This window comes from Kogia breviceps, chromosome 11 (genome assembly GCF_026419965.1).
Source record: "Kogia breviceps isolate mKogBre1 chromosome 11, mKogBre1 haplotype 1, whole genome shotgun sequence".
NCBI lineage: Eukaryota > Metazoa > Chordata > Mammalia > Artiodactyla > Physeteridae > Kogia > Kogia breviceps.
In genome coordinates, this window is record NC_081320.1 from 2,729,699 (window position 1) to 2,753,822 (window position 24,124).

Below are 24,124 nucleotides of genomic sequence, written 5' to 3' on the forward strand. Positions count from 1 at the left end.
ATATACATATATTTTTTTGAGTCTTTATCTTTTTGGATAAATGCTGGAATATTTATAGATAAAAGGATGACAAGACATATGGAAGTTGCTTCAAAATAAACTGAAGGGGGGGCAACTGGATGGGGGTTTAGATATAATAGTTGGCCGTGAGTTGATCACTGTTGCATCTGGGTGACGGGTACATGGGGTTTGTTGTACGTATTCTTGTTGCCTGGTGCCGTGCAGAATACCACCCAGGACTTAGAGGCTCAAAGCAGCAACAGTCGTTTGATTATTACCTCTCAAGGTGCTAAGGGCTGAGTGAGCTCAGCTGAGATGCTTTTCACTTTTGTCTCTCATGCAGTTACGGCGCTCAGGTGGTGTCTGGGTCCAAGCTCAAGGTTCACTCATGTACACGCCTGGTACCCGGGCTGGGCCGGGAAGGTGCCAACACCTGGGCCCCTTGGGCTCCTCTGTCTTCTCTCTCTCTCTGTCTTCTCTCTCTCTCTCTCTGTGTGTGTGTCTTGATTCTCTACTACGGAAGTGAAAGGTAGCACAACATGCCCTCCCCGAACTATGTCCCTTGGCATAGGACTATTCCGAGCTGCAGGCACTTGAGTAGATACAAGAAAAGCTCTCTGCCCTCCTCCGATCTGCCTAAAAGCAGGACCTAACTTTGTAAGCCCCCCTCCCCCCTCTACCGGGAAGGAAGGAGTTAATCCCCAGAGGCCACTCTAGACCCACGATCAGGGCAAAGATGGCGCCAGGGGAATCCACATGACAAGCGTCGCTAACGCTAACCCCTCACCGGCAACTGGTTTCCTCCTGTATTTGTTTTGCTGCCCTGGAAGCTCACAGTCCTTTTCCTTTGTCTTGTCACTTGTCACCAGTAACCGTGAGGGGCGCCCTCTGGCTGGTGCTGAAGGGCAGGTGCGCCCCTGACTCCCTTGCCCCTCCTGGCCCTCGACGCTGGAGCCTTCCCGGCCTGAAGGTGACAAGGAGGAGACCCCAGCCACCCTTGGCGACCACGGAGCAGCAAGAACAAGCAGCCCTTTGCTACTCCCGGGGGTTGTCACACCACGTGACCTCGTCCCCTGGCCGCACAGCAGGCAGGGACTCAGGGTCTGGGTCACATCTCGGCCGCTCCCTGGGGCTCTGGGCAAGTGAGTTGCCCTCCCTGAGTAACATACACGTTAATGCCTCCAACAGCCTACAAGAACGCGTGTATGAGGCTTAAGTGACAGACACACAGGGGGCAGCCACTCAGTGCCAGGTCATCTACGTGCTCAGTAAAGCTCAGTCTCTGACCCCCTGGTTCTCTCCAACAGCTCGCTTTCTCATCATTAAATGAGGCCGTGAGGTTGCAGGGGACGGTCCTCGAGGGTCCTTCCTGCCTTCTCTAGGGTAGGACTGGCGCCTTTTACACAGTCACATTGTAGAGTCCCGGAGCGTCTGCGTGTGTCTTGACAGTGATGGATGATTGAAGGACACGGACTAGCCAGCCGTGACTTCTTCCCTCTCTGAAGAGAGGAAAAGACGGCTTCCCTGCCCTGAGAATCATGCGTGATGGTCATAGAGCCTTTGGCAACCCCCGGCAGTAAATCAGCCGTCAGAGTCACTGGATGTGGCCTGAGACTCAGGGATGTGCCCCGGGGAGGGGACGGGAGACCCCGGAGAGAGCCACACCTCTCTCCCCGGCTTCTGATCAGCCATTGCAGACACCAGCTGTTTATTTTGCACTTGCTTATGTGAGTAGATCTGCTTGGCTGCCGGCCTTTCAAGGCTCCGTCCTCAGGAAAACCGTTCTGCCGTTTAATAAGCCTGGGTAGACCGCGGCTGCGCGAACCACAGGGCACCAGGTCAAGGCTGACCTCCCCCCGGCCCCAGCCTCGTCGCGGCATTTTCTTCTCCATCAAGTGCTCTTTGGCGGCAACACAGACCCCCATGCCCCCACCCCTCAAGCTTCCCTTCCCCACCGGATTCCTTCAAACAACAAATAATGACCGTGTGCCGGGCTCTGAGCTGGGAGCTGGGACGCAGCTCGGGGCTTTTGCCTCGTGCAGCCCGGTGGGGAAGAGGCTTCACGGAGCCATCAGGAAACTGCTGGAAAATGGCAAGGCTGCAAAGAGCTGCGGAAGCAACACCCGCGGTGCAGGGGCCCCTCCCGCACGTGCCCACTCCCCGAGGGCCCGCACGCCTCCGCCTCGCCCCCGCGCGGCTGACACAGCCCCACCGTGCTGCAAAGACTCCCCAGCCTTGACCTCCTGCCCCGTGTCTGAGCTTGTCCCCGCACATCTGTTTGGTTCCTCCCTTGATCAGATGCCTTACGGCTTCCTAAGGGAGCTCATGAATCCTAAGTCCTGAGACCTCTCTTCTGGGTTGCACATATGTCCCCTGAAACTCACCCACGGCACCTGAAGCTCAACATGCCTCCAACCACACCTTCCGCCGTCACCCTCTCCATCCTCCCGTTCTTCCTCTGGTAGCAGAACCCCAGAGGGTTAGCGGGACACAAGACAGTGTTTCCCTTTTTCCCTGCAGCGAGGTATGGCCGCTTGACTAAGGTCTAGCCAAACAGATGTTTAGCAAAAAGGATGTGGGAAACTTGTGGGCCGTGACCTGGGAGGAAAGAGGCGGACTTTCCCTCCACTTCACTGGAGCCAGGTGGTCTTGGTGGTGTGCCATCTTGGACCACCTGACAGATGACAGAACAAGGTAGAAAGAGCCTGTGTCCCAATACCATGGAGCTACCCTATTAGTTCTGAATTGCTTACACTTCAGCATCTATGTGGAAGATAAATAAGTGTCTCTTTTGTTTAAGTCATTTTGTGAGTCTGTAGTAGGGGGGGGGAAATACCTTTCTAAGCTCTTGACTGGGGCCCCTATCATGAGAAACAGACGAACAAGAGAAGGGCATACACATTTACTTAATAAACTTTCACGTGACACAGGACCCTTAACAAGGAAACGAAGGCCCAAAGAAATGATGAGATCTGAGTGTTTTTATGCTATGTCTGATGAGGTCTGGAAGGCTGTGGAAAGATGTAATAGGACAGAGGGTGCGAGTACAGTAAACTCGAGGAAACATAGCAAGTTCTCTTCCTTCAGATCCATCTGTGTCCCTTTCTATTCCAAGATAAGGATGCCCTTTTCCTGTGGATATAGGGAGGGTACCCCGCACATGAGGGTTTTATGACCTGCTTCAAGGGAAGTTCAGAAAGTGGTTTTTACTAAAGGCCTAAAGGTAAGAGCTGAAACCATAACTCCGAGAAGAGAAGAGAACAGAACGCAGAACGCTCTTTGACATCAATCACAGCAATATATTTTTGGATCTGTCTCCCAAGGCAAAAGAAACAAAAGCAAAAATAAACAAATGGGACCTAATTAAACTTCAAAGCTTTTGCACAACAAAGGAACCATCGACGAAACAAAAAGACAACATACTGAACGGGAGGAATGTTTGCAAGTGATATGACCGACAAGGGGTTCATATCCAAAGTATACAAACAACTCATACAACTCAATATCAAAAAGCCAACCCCGTGGAAAAATGGGCACAGGACCTGAACAGACACTCCAAAGAAGACATCCAGGTGGCCAACAGGAGCATGAAAAGATGGTCAACACCACTCACTATTAGAGAAACGCAAAGCAGAGCAATGAGATATCACCTCACACCTGTCAGAACGGCGATCATCAAGAAGACCACAAATAACAAATGCTGGTGAGGATGTGGAGAAAAGGAAAGCCCCTCACACTGTTGGTGGGAATGTAAATTGGTACGGCCACTGTGGAAAACAGTATGGAGGTTTCTCAGAAAGCTAAAGATAGAACTACCATACGATCCAGCAATTCTACTCCTGAGCATATGTCTGGAAAAAAATGAAAACACCAATTAGAAAAGAATCATGCACCCCGATGTTAATAGCAGCATTATGTACAATAGTCAAGATACAGAAGCAACCCAAGTGCCCATCAACAGATGAATGGATAAAGAAGATGTGGTACATATATACAGTGGAATATTACTCGGCCATGAAAAAGAATGAAATTTGCAGTAATGCGGATGGACCCAGAGAATATTGTCCTTAGTGAAATAAGTCAGAAGGAGAAAGACAAATATTGTATGATATAACTTATACGTGGAATTTTAAAAATAATACAAATGAATGTATATAACAAAACAGAAACAGACTCACTCACAGATAAAGGAAAACAAGCTAGCATTTTCCAGTGGGGCAAGGGAAGAAGTGGAGGGTAGCAAGTTACGGGTATGGGACGCAGAGATACAAACTATAATGTATAAAATAGATAAGCAACAAGGACATACTGCACAGCACTGGAAATTACAGCCATTATCTTGTAATAACTTTAGAGTAGAATCTGTAAAAATACTGAATCACTCTGATGTGCACCTGAAACTAACATAACATCGTAAATCAACTATACTTCAAATTAATAAACAAATAAATAAATGTCCTTTTCAAAATGCCATTTCTCAAATTCCTTCCTCTCGAAATATTCAGTATGTCGAGGTGCCTTATTTTGGGGTAGCGTGTCCTGAACCCCATCAGCGTGCGTATGTGTGTTTTTCATTTCGGTCTTTGTCTAAGTAATCAAATCTGTATCCTAGTGATGCATTTTCCCTTCCCCTCCGCCAAACAAATCCCTCCCTCTGGTTCACGACACCCTGTACCCCAAGCAAGCTGCTTAAACCGGAAACCTGGGAGCCACCAGCTGACCCTTCCTCTCCCTCCCCGTCCCCTCCAATTGCACGTCTAAGTAGTTCTCAGACCCGCCCCTCTTTCCCCTCTTTCCGGCCGCGGCCTTAGCCCAGCCGGCCTTCGCAGCCAGAGTGCACCTGCCCGGGCTCGGGTGGGTGCCTCTGCGGCCCACGCCCCGGGGCTGCCACCGTTCTCGCCAAGTCCCCCCCCCCCCCCCCACCGCCGTGACCTGCCTCGGCTCAAGAGCTCTCAACAGCCAAAGCCTGAACGCAGGGCAAATCGCCAGCTCTCTCCAGCAAGTGCCAGGGTCAGAGCGAGGGGGGAGCAACAGTTATACTGATTTAGTAACACTGAACAGGACTTATCGGCCAAATGCAAAGTGCACATGTCACCTGGACCCAAACGCCGCTGTCACAAGACGGCTCCAAGCCGACTGGGCTAATGTGAAAACTGCCTGAACGTCAGAGGGTATTTGGAGATACTGCTAAGTTCTACACTGTGATAATGATATTATGGTGTGTTTAAGACGAGTCTTTTCCTCTTAGAGATACAAGCTGAACTAACATGATACGATGGGAGGGGTCTGGTTTAAAATAATCCAGGGGGACTAATAAGGACCTACTGTACAGCACAGGGAACTCTACTCAATACTCTGTAATGACCTATATGGGAAAAGCATCTAAAAAGAGCGGATATATGCGTATGTATAACCGATTCACTTTGCTGTACACCTGAAACTAACACAACATTGTAAATCAACTATACTTCAATAAAAATTAAAAAAAAATAATAATCCAGGGGGTGCAAGAGGGGTAGTGGAAAATAGAAACAAGATAAGATTGGCTCTATATTGACAATTATGGAACCTGGATAAGCAGGTGCGAGGAGCTTAATGATACTATTCTATTTTTGTGCACGTTTTAACATTTTCGTAGTCAAGGATTTAAAACAAACAAGCGTGCAGTGAGCCCTGGCTGAGCCCTATTGCCTTCGTGGTCAGGCGTCCTAGAGACCCCCTGACCTCTGCCCTCTGAACTCCTGTCCGCCCTACCCCTCCGCGTCTCCAGCTCTGCCCAGGCCCCTGCTGTCCCCAAGCCTGCGCCTCCACAGTCCCGAAGTCCTGCAAACACTCTCAGACCTGCTGGAAGTGCTGTCTCCCTGCCTGCTGTCCTGCAGCCCGCCCGCTGGCTCTGCTGGGCTCTGTGTGCCTCTCCCTGACCCGCCCCCACCCCGCCCCCCTACAGGGTTTGGGGCTCCATCCTCTCCCCCCAGGGTGTCCCAACGCACCTCAGTGACAACCCCTCCAAACGGCGCTGAGCCCATTTGCTTCCTTGTGTCTCCCCCTCTAGAGCCTGCACTCCTGGGAGATGGCAGTTATGACCCCTGGATCTGTCCCCAGAGGACAAACACTGCCTCGGTCCACAGCAGGGGATGTTTGATCCACAAACAGAATGAGTGCAGGAGAAAACTGCTGAGACAGGGAGACGGTCCCTGCCACGACGGATGAGAGGCCAGCGTGCCGTCACTCCTCTGAAGAAACCCGGGACAGCCAGGTAGAGGAGGGCTCTCTGGTTGCCCGTGGCCGCCTCTGGCCGTTACAGAGAGGGGGAAGGGTTCCAGCAAGACAACAGGCCTCAAGTGGAGTCGTTCACGCTAAGTCACCAAGACGAGATCCAACTTAGTGACAGTTTCCGCTCGCCCAGAACTGGGATCTTAACCCAGTCCATCAAGAGCTGCCTGGCCAGCACTGGCCGCCTGCCTGGTAGATCCCTGCCGTCCGTCCCCTCCAGGCAAGTGATCCTGACATAACCAACCTGCTTTTCTTGCCAAGTATAACCTTCTTGTTGCCGTTCCCTTCGGCCTATGCGAGTGTTTCATTTGGTCCGGCTCCTGAGAGCTCTTTTCTACCTGCTGAATGAGATGCTTCTTGATTCATAAATCTTTGAAGAGAGCCAACAAGATCTCTGAAATGTACTTCGTTGAATTTTGTTTTTTAATGCTAGGGACAACATTTTTTTTTTAAGAGAGACACTAATCTTGCCCGCTGAACTTCTTTAAAAGTGAGAACAGACCATGAAAACGCCGCTGCTGAGAATCTGCTTCTCCAAGATGAAGCCTAGACGCATTGCCTCTTCCTGGAAGCCTCTGGCATCTCCGTCCACCCTCCTTAACCTGAGCGCCCGGACGGGTCAGCACCTCTATTCCGTTCCGTCAGCAGAAGAACACGTCTGAACTATAACTATCTCTGGAGACAGATTTCTCTACAGGGAATAAGAATGGAGACGACATTTGTAATAAAAAATTAAGGCGGAGTCTTGCAACTCCTTGGTGAACGGGATTCCAATTATCCTCACTTGCCTTTGGGCTCCACAGTGTCGTCTGTTTACAGGTTCTAATAAACCCTTCAACCCTGCAAAGTTCTTCCCGAATCCACTGCCATTTCTCTTTGCTCTTTCACGAAGGTGGAAATAGCACCGAGAGGAAGGCACGCCATTCACCTCCTGCCCCAATGAATGACAGAGAAACCGCCGAGCTACCAAACAGTCCACGTCCTCCTCAGCCTCTTCTCTGAGTCGGGACTTGAGAAAGTGGACATTATACTGAATTACATGAGACCCAAAATGTTGCTTACTGCATGCAGGTCAGAGGTCAGCTGTGATGCTGAGGGCCAGCACGCAGCCGTGAATGACACCCACGGAGCCCATCCTCGGAGCGCACGGTAAAGCGGGGGGCTCAGACATCGAGCTGTGAGACACTGTGCTCACGGCAGCTCACCCAAACCAACCCAGATGTCCGGGGACAGTTTGGAAATAAGTCATGGAGGAAAAAGCAAACTGCAAATCAGGCCAAGCTTCCAAGGACAAGCCCAGTTCTTCACCCTCCACCACCACCGGCTCCTTTCTCAAGGCAGAAACAAATGTTTGATGAAAGAAGGAGTGGATAAAAGAGACGGCAACTCGCTTAAAAAAAAAAAAAAAAAAATCATTTTTTGGTCCTCACGGCCTCGGTCATCTGGTCCACCAGACGACCACTTTTCAAATTAGTAATCGCCTGACAAGTAACTCCGCCCCCCAGTGGCTCTACTCACAGCAAATGCCACATACAGAGGGAGGGGAGGGGTTATTTACTGAGCATATGCTACATGCTTTACAAATACTGTTTTGTATACTCTTATGTCAGCTCTGTAAGGCATTTTTCATGATATCCCTCTTTCACAGAGGAACAAACAGAAGTTAAAACTGGTTACGTAACGTGTACAAGATCATACAGAGAGAAGGGAGTCACTGTGCAGACACAAATCCAGGTCTGTCTGAGTTCCGAGTCCTGCTCTGTCTGGAATATCATGACTTTTCAAACTTACTCCAGATGAACAAGGAAGACTTACTTGGCAGGGGGGGCTCTCACCGCTAAAATCAAATAACAATTTATAATGACAGCTTTTTTCCAATTTGCATGAAAAGTTAATTGAATTTTCTTAATTTCATGTTTTTTCTCCTATTATATTTTTCCTAAGGCTTTGGCGCCTGCTACCCCTTATCTGATAGTGACAGCAGAGGTCCTAAAAGGAATGAAAAATTAGGAAAGGATCATTAACAACGACTCATGCTTCAGTCAGGAGATTTTTTTTTTTTTAATTATGGAATGAGTGCTCTCAATTTTGATTTTAGATTGAATCTGTGTTCCAAGAGCCCCGGAGCTCACGGGAGAGTTACGCGCACGAAGCTCACTGAAAAAGGGGTTTGGACTGGATGTCCTGAGGAGGGCTGTCCATCCGAGGGAGAACATCAAGATGAAGCCGACTCCACATTAGCAAGGACACACCAGGGGCGATGAAAGCAATTTCCTATTCAGAGGTAGCTGGTCCTGTTCCTTCCAGCAAGCAGCTTATCTGTACTGGCTTCTATTAGGAACAGAAACAGTCTTTGGTCACTCAATAAATCACCGATTTCCCACAGAAGACATGTCCTTTTCATTAAGGAAGGAGGGAAATTAGACCACTGCCTTAGAGCCACAGAACAGGATTGTTACACTGCAAACAATGATATAAAAGCCCGGTCCCACTGAAAGGCGACCTTCCAGGACAATAAGGAAAGAAAGAAAGAGCAAGCTTTTGAAAGCGGTCAGGTCTGAGGCTCTACAGCCCGCTGAGAGGCCAATTTCTTCCTTCCAGGAGCCATTTATTCAGTCACCTCTTTATTTATTTCTCCAACATTTTTTCAGCCCCACTCTGTGCTGTGCAGTTCTTTGCAAAGCCCCAGGATGCATACGAACGTCCTGCCATCCGTCTGGTGCGAGACAAGGGTGGTGGAGAGGATTCATACAACGCTGCGCCCCGCAGGCTCTGTTGGGTGGGGAAGGGTGGCGGGTGGGGAACCACAGAGCAGTGTAGGGTCAAGGACAAAGGATGTTGTGTTTCCATGTTGCGATGATGCCCCAAGGAATCTCCAGATTTGATGGAAACATCGACAGAAAAAAATAGATTGGATTTCATCAAAATTAAAAACTTTTGTGCAGCAAAGGACAATATCAACAGAGTGAAAAGGCCATCGATGGAAAATGTTTGCAAAGCATACACCCAACAAGGAATTAACACCCAGAATAGATGAAGAACCCCTACAGCTCAACAATAAAAACAAACAGCCTGATTCGAACATGCGCAAAGGACTTGAAAAGACATTTCTCTGAAGAAGATACACCTATTTTCATAGTGTTCAGTTTCCCTTTTTTTTGTACTGTTGTTTTCTGGTTTTAATATCAGAGTAATAATGACTTCATAAAAAGGACTGAGAAGTTTTCCTTCGTCTTCTATTTTCCAGAAGACATTGGGTAGAATTGATGCTTTTCTTTAAATGTTAGGTATAATTTTCCAGTGAAACTATCTGGCCTGGAGATTTTAAATTAGGAATTTAGGGCTTCCCTGATGGGGCAGTGATTAAGAATCCGCCTGCCAATGCAGGGGACACGGGTTCGAGCCCTGGTCTGGGAAGATCTCACATGCCGCGGATCAACTAAGCCCATGCGCCACAACTACTGAGCCTGCACTCTAGAGCCCGTGAGCCACAACTACTGAGCCCACGTGCCACAACTGCTGAAGCCCACGTGCCTAGAGCCCGTGCTCCGCAACAAGAGAAGCCACTGCAATGAGAAACCTGCGCACTGCAATGCAGAGTAGCCCCTGCTCGCCGCAACTAGAGAAAAGCCCGCGCGCAGCAACAAAGACCCAACACAGCCAAAAATAAAGAAATTAATAAATTTTTTAAAATTAGGAATTTAATTTCCTTAATAGTTATAGGGCTATTAAAATTATCCATGTCATATCGGAGTAGTTGTGGTAGTTTGCACTTTTTAAGGAATTGGTTCCTTTCATGTAAGTTGTCAGATTTATGTGTATAGAGTTGCTTGGGCTATTCTCTTATTACTTTTTTGATGTCTGCAGAAACTATAGTGATATGCCACTTCCTTTCTGATATTAGATTCGGCATCTTCTCTCTTTGTTTCTTTGTCAGTCTTGCTAGAGAGTTGTCAATTTCTTTACCTTTTGGAAGGGCCAGCTTTTTGTTTAATTGATTTTCTTTTTCTATTTTTAAATTCACAGATTTCTTCCTCCTTTCTTTCTTTCTTTTTTCTTTCTGTCTTTCTTGAGGTATAGTTGATGTACAATATTATATAAGTTTCAGGTGTACAACATAGTGATTCACTATGTTTAAAGGTTATACTCTATTTACAGTTATGATAAAGTACTGGCTATATTCCCTGTGTTGTACAATATATCCTTGTAGCTTATTTATTTTATACATAATAGTTTGTACGTCTTAATCCCCTCAAATTCATAGATTTCTGATTGAATATCATTTTCTTCCTTCTACTTGCTTTGGGTTTATTTTGCTCTTCTTTTTTTTAGTTTCCTGAGATGGAGGCTTAGAATATTGATATGAGACTTCTCTGCTTTTCTAATGTAAGCATTTAATGATGTAAATTTCCCTCTCGGCATTGAATTAGCTGCATCCCACGAATTTTGATATGTTGTATTTTCATTTTGATTAAGTTAAATGTGTTTTAAAATTTCCCTTGAAACTTACTCTTTGACTCATGAATTATTTAGAAGTGTGTTATTCAGTTTCAAGGTGTTTGGATTTACTTTTATCTTTCTGTTATTGGTTTCTAGTTTGAATGATAATGACCATTATTTCCTTGAGCACTTTTTCAGTCCTGCTCTTTATCTCTTCTCCTAGAACTCCAATGACATGAATATTAGATCTTTTATAGTCTCACAGGCCTCTAAGTCACCGCCTTCCCTCCCTCCCTCCCTCCCTCCCACTCTCTCTGCCTTCCTTCCTTCCTTTCGTCTATTTTTTCTGTTATTCACTTTCAGTAATTTCTATTTATCTTCAAGTTCACTGATTTTTTCCCTCTCTCTCCTCCATTCTGCTGTTAACTTCATCCACTGAGATTTTTTATTTATTGCACTTTTCAGTTCTAAACTTTCAATTTCATTCCTATTTATATGTTTTATTTCATCACCGAGATTTTCTCCTTTTTCACTTGTGTGAAGTGTGTTGATGACTGCTCAGAGCATTTTTATGATGACTCGTTTAAAATCCTTGTTGGTAATTCTAACATATATGTTATCTTGGTGTTGGCATCTGTTGGTTGAGTTTTCTCACTGAGTTGAGATTTTCCTGATTCTTTGTATGATAAGTGATTTCGGGTTGAAGCCTAGGTGAGTTGGGTATTGTGTTATGAGACTCCGGCCTGCAAGAGGCGAAATAAAACACAGGGAACTCACTGCTGTGTTATCCTTCAAGTTCTAAGGTCCCGGGTGGATCTGCCTCCTTTTCCCCACTTTTCAGAGTCTTCTTATGTTTATTTTATGCATAATGTCCAGGGATTTTGAGCTCTGCTTAGAAGGTAGGGTAAGAACAATCACTTCTACACCACCTTTCTGGGAGCAGAAACCCGTATGTCTTTGACTCAAACCACCTTTCTTCTGTTTTAGGAGTCACATCTCGCTTCTTCTTACTCCTATTGTCCTAATATCAGGACAATATGTGAAGACACTACCTCCTTAATGATCCCTGAGTTAAGAGTGTGCCCCTTTCCATATTCCATGCCTTTCCCCTGTTCACACACTCATTATCTCTCACTCGAATTATTTAAATGGCTCCCTAATTAGTCTCCAAACTGACAGCCTCTCCCTTTCTTCCAGTCTCCTCTGTTCTGCAGATTGCGGGCAGGTTGATTTCCTGTGGCATAAACCTCTATCCTTCCTTTCTGTTCCTCCCTAACTTTAGACAGCTCATCACTAGCTTCATCGTAAAACGCAAACTCCTTAGACTGGGGTTCAAAGCCATCCATACAGTGGCTCCACTTCCCTTGACAGCCTTCCCTTCCTCTGCTCTCACGTACAATCTGATACCGCAGCTAAAATGCCTCACTTCCAGAGTCCAGACACGCGCTGTGCAGTTGGTCCTGGGCCTTCACTCATGCTTTTCCTCCACTTGGAATGCCCCTCCTTGCCCACTGTCTCAAGGAACCATTCCTTGATCACCCAAGGCAGAACTGACAGCTTCTCATAGCCTTTTGCCCACATCTCTCTTTGAGCATATTTTCAACCCATGTCATAGTGACAAGGCAGAATATATGCTCCTTGCAGGGTGGCTCCTCTTGTCTAAAACCAGGCCTTCTTGGCTCAGTAGCCCGGGGAGGAGAGCAGGCCCATCAGCGCATGGAGGACCAGAGCTGGCTTCACCCGGAGGCAGGAGGTACGGCAGAAAAGCCTGCGCTTACTTCTAGAATATGTGCCAGTTTCAGAAGATTCTGCTCTGCCCTGGGCTCCTCTGAAGATCCAGGAAGAACACTTTAGAGATACATTCACCACCCTTGTCTTGAAGTCAGTTGTGGAGACCCTCTAGGGCAAGGCTCCTCGCCCTGAGTTAGATCTACCTATTCTGTCTATGATGTGGACAGTCCAGCCTTTGGGGTGTGGCTGCTTTCTCTTAAGGGGGGTGCTGGCAGCGAGAGGAGTGAGGGAACGGAGAAGTTGCTGGGGTTTGAGTCTTAGCTCTGCCACTTACGAGCTCCGTAAACTCTGGACAAATTATCTAACTTCTTTTTGTACCTCAGATTCCTCATCTGCAAAATGGGGATAATTATAGAACCTGCAGAGAATCCCATTCAAATGCTTAGAACAGCTGATGGCGCTCCATAAATGTTAGCAGTTACCATTTTCAATGTTTTCCACCAAAGTGCCCTGAACAGTAGAATAATCTGAGTGAGGATCTGCAGCGAGAGCCCCAATTAGCCTCTATTTGCTGGACGTTTCTTTTAAGCATCCTATTTCACGTTAAATATTTATGCAAGTTTTGCATTCTACTCTGTTATAAGGCTGAGTTTGTTTTAATATCTGGCTTTTTATATTTTCTAATGATTTTTTATTATTATTTTAGTATTAAAAATTTTTATTATTTATTTTTATTTTTATTTTTTATCGTTTTACTATTTCTTCTGCAAATGTACTTAGGAAAACGTACATTCTAGAAGGACGCCTCTGTGTTTTCCCCTCGGCACAGGCCGGGGCTTCCCAGTGTGAGGGGCTCCGTCGGTGGGCCTTGAGCCAAGGATGCAGAGGTCTGGCGCCCAGGCCGGCGCTGGAAGGCGTGTCTCACTGGTGAGTGCCGTGCGGGACCAATGCAGCCCCGCCACCTCATTCACGGCTCCTCCCGAAACAGAGTCACAACCTCAGTCCACCTTTTCTCATTCCGGAGAGCTGGCCTCTGGTTGGACGCATGGGATATGGGGAATGTGGGCACGGAAATAAAAATCTTGGCTTGGATTTCCTGAGCTACGATCATCAATAAAATAGGGCAAAAGAGAGCTATAATCTAATGTACTATATTACTGTAATTAGAGCTTCACGCATGGAGCTCTCGCCTGCCCTCCCTCCAAAATAATGAAACAGTTTAGCATGAATAGTAGTGACTTTATTCTCCATCATGGGGTGTTCAGTGATTGGGTAATTATGGTAACAGCACATCCAGTTAACGGGTGTTGAGTTCAGAATGTAAGAGAAAAAGGACGCAGAAAGGCACACGAAGGAAGAGAACCACAGAATCACAGCACTGCAGGGTTGGGAACTGCGTACCTTCCACCCCACAGAAGAAGAAACGGAGACTCAAGACGGGGGCGGTTAGGGCAGGGGTGAATGACCTGCAAATGTCAGATGCTTACACAGAGGTAGAGTCAGAACCAAAACCCAGGCCTCTCTCTCCTGTTCCAATTCTTTTCTACTGGGGTTTCCCTGGTGGCACAGTGGTTAAGAATCCGCCTGCCAGTGCAGGGGACACGGGTTCGAGCCCTGGTCTGGGACGATCCCACATGCCGTGGAGCAACTAAGCCCGTTCACCACAACTACTGAGCCCACGTGCCACAACTACTGAAGCCCGCATGCCTAGAGCCCGTGCTCTGCAACAAGAGAAGCCACCGCAATGAGAAGCCCGCGCACCGCAACGAAGAGTAGCCCTAGCTCGCCGCAACTAGAGAAAACCCACGCGCAGCGGTGAAGACCCAACGCAGCCAAAAATAAAGAAATAAAAAATTCTTTTCTACCCACGTGTCTCTGGGAAACCACATAAGGCAGAATATTCTAGAAAGCTTTCTGTAGGGTGAGTCGTCTTTGTTAACGAAATCGTCTGTGGCTCAAAGTCATGCCCACTGAATGTCAACAGCAATCACCAGTAAACGTGTGAAACGTGTTTTGTTTCATCCATTTTGTTCCTCTGACATAGCAGCCAGGAAAAATGAGCAGGCGCACCCATTAACATTTTGTTCAACTTACAATCGAGGAGGCTGATTGTTTAGTTTCAGTTAGATTTTATTTCTGTTATCACACTGAGAGCATCAGAAAAAAAACATACTTTCCCATAAGACTGTGTACATTTCTTAGTCCTGCACTGCATGTAAGGGACTTGGAAAGTCAATGCTTTGAGTCATGAAGGCACAGGTTTCCTAAGGAAGCAAGCGAAGAGTCACCATGGGGGCTTCCCTGGTGGCGCAGTGGTTGAGAATCCGCCTGCCGATGCAGGGGACGCGGGTTTGTGCCCCGGTCCGGGAGGATCCCACGTGCCGCGGAGCGGCTGGGCCCGTGAGCTGTGGCCGCTGGGCCTGCGCATCTGGAGCCTGTGCTCCTCAATGGGAGAGGCCACAACAGTGAGAGACCCGCGTACCGCAAAAAAAAAAAAAAAGTCACCATGGGACAACCAGGGGACAGAGGGCAGCCGGCAGACGGGTAACAGGTTCACAGAGACACAACCGTGCGCCACCTCCGCCTAGTGCGTAGACACAATCGCAGCCAGTCATCCCCGTGACCGCCCTCCACCCTCCTCCTTCCTGCAGAAGAGGAGAGGCTGGGAAGGCGTAGGAAAGACGCCCCTGGCGGCCAGACGGAGCTGGTTCCCCGCCAGTGCCCGCGGCCTCTGTCCTCTGCTCCGCAATCCCAGGAAAGCCACCCGAGGGCTGGTGTCAGGGGGCTTCCGCCTTCCACTCTGTCCAGTGACCGCCCGACCAAACACGCACCTGCCGCCGCTGGGAGCTAAGCCCGGCTTGGACGGGGCGGACGGGACACTCCGATTCTGTCTGTGACGGGGACAGGGGCCGCTTGGGCAAGAGCCGCCGTCACGGGTGGTCGCGCGCCACTTGGCAGGAAGCAGCCGAGCAGCTGGAGACACTCACTTCAGAAGATCGTTTCACACCATCACATCCACAGAGAGATGCCAACGCCACTATTTCTCACCGTCTCCTTCTGGCTCCCATTCAACCCTCCCCCAGCCTCGAAACGCAGCCGGGGCCCAGACGTCTTGCTGCTGGACAGAGACACTCACAGTCAGACTGCAGGACGGGATGAGGAGGTGTGGAGACGGCAGCTGCAGCCAGTGGTGTGACATGGGAAGACCCCTTCCTGTGGGCACCTCGGCCATCGGCGGGCACGCAGCCCGGCCCGGGAGGTGCGTGCTGTCCGTGGCTCCACCGACGTGACACTCGTGGCCCGCTCTCCCACCACAAAGTACCTCCTCAGCCAAAGTTCTAAGTGAGCATCCCCGGAGTCGGCTGCCATGGGAGCGGTAGGCTGGGGGCCGGCGTCTCCACTGACTCGGGAGGAAAGCGAAGCCAGGGCAGCTGGCACACAGCCCGAGAGAGGAAAGACTAGACGTGCGCCGAGTTTACTGCAGGACGGCTCCGCTCCAGACCCTGGCAGTGCTGTACTGCCTTGGTTATCTCATCTGTAAAATGGGGCTGATAACGGGGCCTCCACACTCCAGAGGATGTCGTAAGGATTAAATGAAATAACGCAGGAGACGGGTTTCCCCTGGTGCCTGGGCTAGGGGGGCCTTCGGTTTAAGCGTTAGCTGACCCTCCAATGTCCTTACAAGTGTCTCTGTCTTACAGATAAGCAGACTGGGACACAGAAAGGAAAATGACTCACCAGCACAGTACACGGCCTTGTCAGGCCTCAAAATGCAGACCCGCGTGACTGCAAAACCTGCCCTCTTTCCACTCAAGAACAGGGCGATTTCAGAACTCAGGCTGCCTGTTTCCAAGTTCTCGCACTTTCACCCTGATCGGACACAGCATCCTATAGAAAGTGTTGTGACCTGGTTTGACCGCCACACACAAGCCTTCTGCCTCAGAAAATACACAACGAGGTGCTGCCACCCGAACCAAAATCCGAGCACCACGTTCCATGATGACTTTGATGACATCAGCAAAGAAGCTCTCATCAGAGCCCCTGGAGCTCCAAGAGGTTCTGTAGCAGAGTTTAGCGTTTGAGGCCAATAATGAACACGAAAGCCAATAGGAGGTTCTCATCAGTATTCCTACAATTTCAAAAATCCTTTTTCTTTATGACATCGTTTCCATCTCTGGTTTTTTTTTTTTTGTAAAAGTTAAGTGGATGCAAAGAGAAAGATCATTAGAAAAAACCTAATTCCTAAGGCTTTGTGCACGCAGTAGGCATTCCATAGATGCCTGTAGAATGTACGAATAAATGGATTATATGAATGAATGCATCTATTTTCTTCTTGTGAATTGGCTCAAAGAGCCAGTTTTACAGAGACTGGCTAAAAACTGCATCCTGAGAGGTCTCAAGTATCCTTTGCTTTGCTAAAAAGCCCCTTGTCTTTACATTTTAGATGCCCCCTGAGGCGCGGATGCCCCCCCACCCCAGTACTGCCAGAGGCTCATTCCTGCTTGGTAAGCATTCAACTTGAGCTTGCACGCGAGAGCCTGGGAGGTGGCCGCACTTTCGCGGGGCCCGCAGCCCAGGCGGGGAGCACACCTTCCTTTGGGCGTCGTGCCCATCCTGTGCCCTTTGCTGGGGGCTGGGCACTTCTGATTCCATTTCCACCCATTTGATGATTCTTGAAAAGAACAAACACGCAGCCAAGATCAGCAGGCCGACACCGCTGGATACGACACAGGCTTTGCTGGGAGCTACGTTAGGAGACGCTCTTGGCTCAGAGGGCCCTGGACTGCTCAGAACACCTGAGCCTGAGTCTTGGCTCTGGGGTCTCGTCAAGGAACCACGGCATATCCCTCCTCCTTCCCGACCTGTAACGCGGCCCTGGCGACACTCATTAAACAGAATGGTGGGCACAGAAAACACTCGGACTCGGTGAAGAGACAAGCTGGCCTGACTCAAAGGATCACGCCCGCAAACGTCGGGGCAGGAGGAGAGCTGGCCGCGGCCGCTGGAGAGCCCCTGGCTCATGACGTGTTCTCAGCAGCCAGTAACTTCAGATGATCACACGCACCCCGCTTTCAGACAGGTTAAACTACAGCCGCCCCCAAATCGGCCATTCGTGCACCTGCCGCCTCCCCAGCTTCAGATACATAGAGCGGAACGTCACCGCCGTCAAAATTCGCCTATAAATATTTCCCCTTGCATCAAATTTCTGTATGTTTTCATCCTGTTGTAATCAACAAATCCCAGCTTTGACCTGCTGGTACCATGTGCTTCTACGTTGCACACCACGCTCCGTGAACCAGTGTATTAAGACAAAGACTGTTCTATTGCCTGATCCCGACAAGAGTAAAAGGGAGCCTGCGGAAACCCGTGTGGGCCGCGTGTCCCCAAGGCTGGGCAAAGCGCGGTCCTAACATATTTAAACATCCGTGGTCTGGCCACACGTAACAGGAATTATTTACAATTTACACGTCACAGCGTTAACACCACACTCACGGTCACGTACAGCCCGGTCCTGAGCACAGCAGTGAGAGCGGGACGCGTGGCTGACAGTCCGTGCGCACGGGGGGCTCGGACACGTCAGAGGGTTTTGCAAGATCACGTTAGAAACAAACCCTCTACGTCTTCAGCTCACTTCACTGTACGCTCCACAGGGGGAACAATATTTTTTTAAAAGACTGCTTTTCTCTTTTTAGGCAGATCAACTCTCTCCTGCCACCTTTCTACCCATCCACTCTTCTACCTTCCCGTCCGTTTATCCATCCAGCTACCCACCCATCCATCCATACTTTTTTTGGGTTTGTTTGTTTTTTGCGGTACGCGGGCCTCTCATCGTCGTGGCCTCTCCCGTTGAGGAGCGCAGGCTCCGGACGCACAGGCTCAGCGGCCATGGCTCACGGGCCCAGCCGCTCCGCGGCACGTGGGATCCTCCCAGACCGGGGCACGAACCCGCGTCCCCTGCATCGGCACGCAGACCCTCAACCACTGCGCCACCAGGGAAGCCCCATCCATCCATTCTTCTGTCTACCCTTCCGAACACGTCTCCACATGCCTCCATTGATCCATCCAACCATGTATCCCCTCCCCCATCCACGCACCCATCCATCCACCCAACGTTCGAGGACCTTCTTTGTGCTGGTCACTCTACAGAGCACTGGAACTACCTACCAGTTTTTATTCTTATAACAAGTTTTCATTTTGAAGAAGGGCCGCCAGTACAAGCAACTCAGGCACACCTCCTTGAACCGTGCGTCCCTTCACTGTGCTGGGCAGATGCCGTGTCTTTTACAAATTGAAGGTCTGTGACAGCTCTGCATTGAACAAGTCTATCTGAGCCACTTTTTCCAACAGCATCGGCTCACTTTACGTCTCTGTGTCCCATTTTGGTCATTCTTGCAATATTTCAAGCTTTTTCTTTACCATTATATTTGTTACGGTGATCTGTGATCAGTAATCCTTGACATTACTGGTGTAATTGTTTTGGGGTGCCACGAACATTGTCGTCTGATTTTAAGCAATTGTCAGGGCCACCCCAGCCTTCAGGCACCACCACCCTCCATCAGTCGGCAGCTGTCGAATGAAGGCAAGACCCCCTGCCAACAAAAAGGTTATGCCTCCTTGAAGGCTCAGGTGACGGTTAGCAGTTTTTAGCAATAAAGTATTTTTAAATTAAGGTACACACACTGTCTTTTTAGACACAACGCTAATGCACACTGAACAGACTACAGGATCGTGTAAAGGTAATTTTTATACGCACTGGAAAACCCAAAAATTTGTGACTCGCTTTACGGCGATGGCCTGGACCCGAACCCACGGCATCTTGGAGGTGTGCCTGTATCTGCAGCAGTGTCTTCTCATTTGAAAATCGACCACAGCTTTTTCCCTGATGAGAGCAAAATATAGTAATGTGCTCTAATTCTTCCTATCAAGTGAAATAAAATACTCGGGAGTCTGACAACAAAAGAGGCAGGAAAAGACCTCGTTACTAAGAGCCTTCCTCCTCGTAAGTGCACGAGAAGTACAGTCATTAGGGTTACCTTGTTGGACCTCTTTAGATGAAAAGGGCACACATCCAATTACTTCACGTGATAACGGGTTCAAATAATCAGAAACGCGGCCCTGACAGAGTCTTGGAACGTTTTGGAAGAGCTAATTTTAGCGTCTAGGTGTTTTCCCAGGCTGTGCCCTTCATAGTGGAGATTCACTTATCTTCACTATTGCACTCTCTTTTGCCATTTTAAGTCCTTCATTTCAGAGTTGAGGGCAGTGAACCAATTATCAATGACGTAGGTGGCCTTACAGATAAATGGAAGTGTTTCAAAGTAGATAAAAACAAAACGCCCACAATCACACTCAACTGGAGTGAAACAAAACATGCATCCATTATCAACCAGCAGATGAAAGGAAAAACATCAAACGTGCAAAAGAATAAAAAACATTTGAAATTTCTAAATAAAACAAATAAATACATCAAAACTAACACTCGTGTTAAAGATGTTTAAAGTCTGCCTAAACGGGCTGTAACTCCAATGAAATCACTTTCACCAAGTCTCCCAGGCACCAGTGGCCGACTTTCTTACCGATTAATGCAGTAAAGCAGTGGTTCTCAAACTTTGGGGAGCATCTGCATCACCTGGAAGGCTGGTTAACACACAGAGTACTGGGTCCCACTCAGAGATTCAGATTCTGATTCAGTTTCAGATTCAGGAGGTCCAGAGTGGAGCGCAAGAATTTGCATATTTGCATTTCTAAATCCCCGGCTGCTGCTGCTGCTGCTGGCCTGGGGAACCGCACTTTGAGAAGCACGGGAAGAGACCATCCCTAGTCCTCATCTTACATACCTTCTCAGCTGCGGGTGGCACTGGGGACCACTGCCTAGACCCACGAACCGCACACTTCTCTTGCTTTCTCTGCCATCCCCCCTCGTCTCCTTTTTAGCCTCCCGGTATCCCTCGAGATGCACTCTAGGCTTCTGCTCTTTCACTGAAATCTTACCGAGCGAATTCACTCACTCCGAAGCCTTCATCACCACCTACAGCCGGCAGCCCCGAGGCTGCAGCTCTGGCCTGTTATATGGGAGCTCCACAAGGACACGGTTCCACGTCTCGTGCACAGCTGCATCCCAGGTGACCAGAGCACGCCTGGCACATAGAATGTGCTCCGTAGATATCTGTCACAACTTCCTGGTAGATATTTCTACCTAACCGTTCCACAAGCTACCTGGCACCCGAGATCGAATGTATTCGGAAAGACATATATCCAAAAAAAGGGTATCGTATAAACTAGATTCTCCGCCCAGCCCACCCAGTATTTCCACCGGTTTTGTAAGATCTAAGGAAGCTAACGGTCATCCTGGACTCCTCGCCTGTCAAACGCCAAGTTGTGCTGGTTTTACCTTCTACATCTCTCTTCCAAGTCCATCTGTTTCTTCCCATCGCCACTGCCTGGCTAGGCCGCCTCAGGCTCTCACCCGGCTGCTGAGGCGCCTGCCCCCGCCCCCCGTGTGCCTCCGGTAATCTCCCCACCACCACGGCAGGCGGCTGACAAAGCAGGTCTCATCCTGCCTGGGTCCAGGGAGCCCCCCTGCCTGCGGCGCAGGGAGTCACTGAGGCCTCCGAGTCTCCTGGGGGGCCCCCACTGCTTCCCTGGCTGTCCTTCACCCCCTTTTCCCCCAGTCTGCGCTCCAACTGGCCTTGACTTATTTTTGTTCCTTGAACACTCCACGCTCTGAGCCACCACTAGTGATATTCCTCCCACCTGGAACAGACTTTCCTTTTCCTCCGACTACATTTTACTGACTACCTCCTGCTCATTTTTCAGTTCCCAACTTAAAAATTCACATCCTCCAAGAAGCCCTCCCTTTCCCCCGTAAAAAAAACGAAACAGAACACCCCCCAAAAACGGGGACACGGCCTCCCTTGTATTCCAATCACCCTCTGCTTCTGCACACACTGTGGTACCTCTGCTTATTTAGTTATCTGCCGTATCTGCGTCTCCAGCGGAAGGCTCCTGTCTATGCAGTGCTGGGCCCAGGGCCTGGACCCAGCTGCATGTGCTAAAGGAACAGGCCAACCAGATTTAATGGGGGGAAATTTAAAAGAAATGATTTTAAATGAAATGATTTTTCTATGTTGAGAACAGCCAATGGAGCGGTTACACCTGGGAAGGGGCACAAAGGGACACTTGGGACCATGGAGGTTTTCTGTGTCTTGCTCTGGTGGAGGTTACATGGGCGTGGACATAGGTAAAGATCCATCAAGCTGTCCACTGAAGAGCTGTGGGTTTCAAATGTATAAATCATATATCAGGAAAAAGAAGTAAGTTATTTTAAACTGATAGCATAACCCATATGGGAATATAAATATTCCTATGGGTTAAACAACTCATGCAGGATATAAAGGTCCGTTAAGGAGCTAATTATTTCCCAAAGATCCAGAACTAAAAACATGGTGAAGTAACTCCTTAAGTCTTTGTTCTGGAATTGAGATTGTTGTACAGTGACTATGCCTTACTCAAAGTTGAGGCCCTGAAATATTTTCAAGGCAAGAAATTAGTTCATAGTCGTTCTCTACAGGATCACATAGATTATTTTAAAACCCCATCTCCAAATTGAGCTAATGAAGTATAGTTACATTTCAATGTCTGAGAAATCTTTAACTGCGGGGTAATGACAAAAGCTGCCCGGTGGGGTCCACAGTGTGCTTGATATTATCATTTCCTTCTTGAATTGTAGCAACAGGACACAGCGTGAACCACTACGGCTCTATTAAAAAGGAGCCCTGCTATCCTGACTTTTGAGCCAAGAGGATTTTCCAAGCATATCAAGAAATGTAGAATTGTCTAGCTGTCTGTCTTGGACTAGAACACAAAACGCGGACGTCCACCAAGGTTTGTCTCTAAGCAGTAGAAAATGGAGGGGACTTAGGTGCCTGTCTTCTGGAACTTACTTTTCATAAGGAGGTGGGCCCTGCGCTTCTCACGCTGGGCTCCCTAACAGTCCCCGTGGCTCTGGAGATGGATGTGTGTTTGCTCCACACAACGTGGAACAAACCGTGTTTGTTTACGGTCCCTCGGACCAGGTAAAAGCCAGTGTGGACACGGCAATGAACACATCCTTCAGGTCGGGTGACAAACACCCAAGGGACACTGCATGCATGCAAAGCAACGGGGCTGGGAGCCACTAACCACCAAAGGGGCACCTTCTACACTTCAGATGGGACTCTCTGCCCTCCGCCCACTTGGGTGATTTTTCTACAAAGCGCATCTTTTGCTCCTATTCTTGGTATTGTTTTAGTGAAAGTTTCCTTTTCCTTATGTCTCCATTTACTGCTGGTGTTTTCACACTCAAAAATTAGAGGAGGGAAACAATGTGAACCCCTGATTATCTAATGTAGTGAGGATTGTACTTTATCATCATCAACAACATCATCATTACCAAGTGAGGGAGGTTTCGTTTTTTGTTTTTTAATTTACCAAACCGTTCCAGTACCAGAAATAGAGAAACTGAAAGCATGCCAGCCTGACTGCCCCTTTTCCTGATGGGGAAACGGAGGTAGCTAACGGACAGACCACGGATAGCCTGGCCCCCGCAGACGTGCTTATCCCTCATCTGGGGTACTCCGTCGCTTTTTCAAAGTATTACCCAGGAAAAGGAAATAATCGGATAAACTTGGCGTTACACGGGGGAGGGGAGGCGGGAGGGGGTATGAGCGGCGGTCAGCGCTGGTGATGGTGGTGGATATGGTGATGGTGCTGACGGCGGTGGCTGGTCGTGACGGGGACGCCGGCCCGGTCCTCTCCCGTTGCTTCATCACCGCCTGTCTTCGCTGCCTCCCGCCTCCCCGCGCGGCCTCTGCCCGGAGAAACACAGCCGGCAGGATCTGCACCCAAGCCGCACGTCCGCGGGCGGGCGCAAGGCTGCTGCGCCCAGCGAAGCGGCCCCGCGCCCCTCTCGGCGCCCCCTCGGCTGCGGCCCTCCGCGCCCCCAGCGCGCCGGCACCGCCTCGCGTGGCGCGCGCAGCCCGAGCCCCGGACGACCGGGCCGGCCCGCCCACCCGCAGGGAGCGCCCGCGACCCCGGCCCGCTCGCCGCCGAGCCCCCCCGGCCCGGCCACCGCTCACTTACGCCTGCGCTGGGCCCGCCGCCCGGCGGCCCCGAGACAAAGGCTGCGCCGCCGGCCGCTGCGCCGCCGGCCGCTCCCGGAGCTGCGGCTGCCGGGGACCGGGAGGAGGATGGGGCGGAGGAGACGCGGCGGGAGGGGACCGTGTGGGAGGGGCCGGCGCGCCGCGGTCCGCCCGCTGGGGCCGCCCAGACCCGAGCCCTCCTCCCCCGCCCGCCGCCCGCCGCCCTCTTGGGTCCGCGGCCGAAAACCTCCCGGGGCCGGGGTACCGCCCCTCGGGGGGCGAGGGAGAGGGAGAGGATGGAGGGGGACGGAGAGAAGGAGGGAGAGGGAGGGAGAGAGAGCGAGAGCGCGCGCGAGAGCAATCACAATCCTCTCCATCCACCCCCGCGTCCCCAGCAAGCTTCGGGAAAGGCCGGACGACGCGGGGCCAGGAGCGGCTGCTGCGGGAAGGCGGCCCCGGGCGCCAGAACCACCTCTTTTCCTCCAGTTTTCCTCCCCAAAGCCTGGCACCTGGCAGACCGGCCAGGTTGCAGGGTGGGGACTTGCGCACTCCCTCTCTGG

General features: G+C 49.7%; 1 protein-coding gene across 1 annotated transcript in view; it reads right to left on the reverse strand.

Moving 5' to 3' along the window:
* GPR45 (G protein-coupled receptor 45) overlaps nt 1–23,637 on the reverse strand; it is a 54,190-nt gene extending 30,553 nt beyond the window's left edge. The window contains exon 1 of the mRNA XM_067007032.1: nt 23,566–23,637. The gene's annotated coding sequence lies outside the window, so the exon portion shown is untranslated. The remainder of the gene's footprint in view (nt 1–23,565) is intronic.
* Nucleotides 23,638–24,124: the final 487 nt, after the last annotated feature.